Source organism: Chenopodium quinoa, unplaced genomic scaffold (assembly GCF_001683475.1).
Source record: "Chenopodium quinoa cultivar QQ74 unplaced genomic scaffold, ASM168347v1, whole genome shotgun sequence".
Lineage (NCBI taxonomy): Eukaryota > Viridiplantae > Streptophyta > Magnoliopsida > Caryophyllales > Amaranthaceae > Chenopodium > Chenopodium quinoa.
Window position 1 is genome coordinate 4,746 of NW_018742231.1, and position 3,136 is coordinate 7,881.

General features: G+C 31.2%; 1 long non-coding RNA gene across 1 annotated transcript; it reads left to right on the forward strand.

Annotated features, from left to right (window-relative positions):
* The first annotated feature begins 984 nt into the window (after window positions 1-984).
* LOC110734906 lies at window positions 985-3,136 on the forward strand. Its single transcript, XR_002513945.1, has 3 exons — window positions 985-1,010; window positions 1,662-1,717; window positions 2,854-3,136. It is a non-coding gene; the product is annotated as an uncharacterized LOC110734906 (long non-coding RNA).

The window sequence follows — 3,136 nt, forward strand, 5'->3', positions numbered from 1 at the left end:
TCATAAGCAATTGAATCAACCTCTCCTCTTGCTATTGTTTCAGAAATTTTTGAGTGAGATTACATGTGCATTCACTGCATGAACAAACTGGAACAGGATTAAATCCATTTATCTCATCCCAAACACCTTTGATTTGAGTGAAAATTCAGTTATACTACTAGATCCTTGTGAAATATCATGCAATGATTGTTGTAAGGTTAAACAACTACGGACCAGAACTTTGTGAATATCGATGCTCAAGGTCTTTCCAAACCTCCCTTGCTGTTGTGAAATAGATCACACTTTGAGCCAAAGTAGTATCCAAAGATCTCAGAATATAAGAAATAATCATGGCATTGCATCTCTTCCTGTAATACTCCCGTATTTTTATGTATTTTATAAATTATTTTATTAATTATAAAATATATTTTTAAGGGCTCAATTATTTTAATTAAATATTTTAAAGGGTTAAAGTATTTTAATTATTGACTCTCACAAAAGTAAAATACATTTTGGGCTAAACGTTTATTAATTATATGGACTTGTTTAAATAATGTATGTAAACAATCCTTACATACTCTCTAGTGAACTTACCCATTTCATTTAACTAAGCCCAATTCTTATATTTGAACTATTTTGGGTCAAATATTTTATAACTGAAACCCACTTATTTTATTAAGCCTAAACCTAATCCTATTCTCTACTCTATAAACACCTCCAAAACCCAAAAATTTCCCAAACAAGAGATCAAAAATCAGATTTTTTGGGGGTAAGTAATCTTTTCTTTCTTTTCCTTAATTTTCTTTTCTTTACTTTTTTTCTTTCTTCTTTTCTTTTCTCCTTTTTTTATTTTTCTTCTTTCTTTCTTTGCTGCTCCTTGGTTTCATGCGTGAGTTCATATATGGGAGTAAGGGACCTCCCCTTTTGCTGATGCTGCTGCCACGTCACCAAAGGCTGTCGTCCCCACAGCCGACGCCGGCCACCTCTGGCCGTCCAACCACCGTCGCAACCCGCGGCTAGCCACCGCGGTGGTTTTGTCTCTCCTCCTCCTTGTTTTAAATTATTGTTTATGTAATTATTTGTTTTGGGTTTTGATTTTTGATTGATAAATTATATTAGTATATGGTATAATTGTGTTTTGACAACTACAAGAGTATAAATTTCAGATTTTGTATGGTTTTAAATTATGATTTTTATAAAGTATTAAAAGTTAGGGTTTTAATTATAAAAGAGTTGATTTATAGGGTTCTAACTTGCAATTGATTTGGGGGTTTTATATACCTATTGATTGTAAGTGATAATGAAGTTTAAAGACTATATTTTTATGGAATTTTGATGAGTTTTTTGTTAATATTACATTGCTGGAATATTTTTGTAAGCACTACTTTTGTGTTTTAATAAAAAGGGTTTAATTACCCATAAGTAGAGAAGGTTTTAATTGGTTTTAAATGGAATTTTCAGATTTATTTGAGGGGTTTAAACCTTAAAAAGTATGCTGGAATTTTTATATAAACACCATAATTGAGTTTTTACTTTGTGGTTTTAATTACCCACTTAGAGAAAGAGTTTTAAAGGTTTTAAACCAAAATTTCAGCTTATTAGAAAGGTTTTAAAGTGTTTAAAAGTTGCTGGAAATTTGTGTAATCAAGGGAGTAATTGAGTTTATGTATTTGGTATCATAGGAGACTTTAAATTGAGTAATTTCTAGCGTTGTGGCTAATTGGAAAGACGAATTGAGGTACGTATGCGCGTAAGGATATATTAATTATGCGTAGTACCATGTCAGGAAGTTAAATTTGGTATCAAGAATGAGATTAGTATCATGTTAAGTTGTGTTGTGATACTTAAATTGATTGATTGGTTATCCCTGTCTTATATGTAAGGCATGTGAGTATGAAGGAATTATTATTATGAGCTTGATACAAGTTGAAAGTAATTGAATCATGTTATATATTTATTATTCATAATCAAGAATGCATGTATTTATTAAGCAAGGCTTATTTTGTTAAAAAGATAAAAGTTATATTTATTGAGCATGATTCATGATTTTATTCTCACCCATTTATTATTGGAGTTGAGTCAAGAAAGTAGTTTATTTATTTACTCACCCACATAAGTTGAGGTCGAGTCAAGAAACTAGTTTATTACTCACTCACATAAGTTGAGATTGACTCAGGAAGTTAGTAGTGCATTTTATGCACCAAGGTAGCAATCGTGCATTTTTGTGCACAAAATTAGGCAAGGAACCTTAACTAAAATAAATAGTATGTGCTCACTAATTAATTCAAGAATGAACTCGAAGTATGTGTTGATTGTTGCAATGTTTGTTCTTGATTGATTGGTTAGAGTCATCACAAGTTGAATTGGTAAATCACATAAAGTGTAAGAGGATACGCACCAAAACTCTTGTAACGTATATACCTTGAGTATGAACATATGGGGGGAGTTATGGGGTTTTTATATTTAACTATAGCTTCTACAGGGGTACAGGACGTTGTACTTTCTTTTATTATTAATGCGCTGGAATTCCATCACAAGGTGACATAGTAGGTGCCAATTGGAGTAGCTCCCTAATTAGAACCTCCATGTTTAATGGGCTAATTTTAAGGAAGGAAACCCGTTCGATGCGTTATCCAAAGCTATATATTAATAAATTAAAGTAGAGTCATGAGTCAAAGGTAAGTTGACTTGTGTTGTATGACAAGCATGTTTTATTTATTTATTTATTTATTGTCTATTGCTAGGATATTCATGTTAGTGTGATTATTCCTATTGGTGCATATATACTCAACTTTTCCTGATTCGTACTTTGTTTTTTGTGTTTGGCTTTTCTTTGTATTGGCTCTACTGTGACCCATTTTATATGGCGAGTAGTGAGGTTGAAATAAAGAGAAGTACAGGTAGAAGGAGCATATCAAGCATGATGGGATTGAGCGAAGAGGGTTATATGTTACATTGCTTTGTTTATTTCTTATCGTAATATATTATTTCATTTATTGTTGTCACTAACATATAATCCTATTTGTAATATTTTAGTTTGATTTTTAAAAAAGGGCCTTGAATGGTTCCAAGTTATTTGTTTAATGTAAGTTGGTTTTAAAGTTTGAGTTTGTTTTATTAAACTTTATTTTATTTGAGCTTTTAAAAGTTAGTCTTC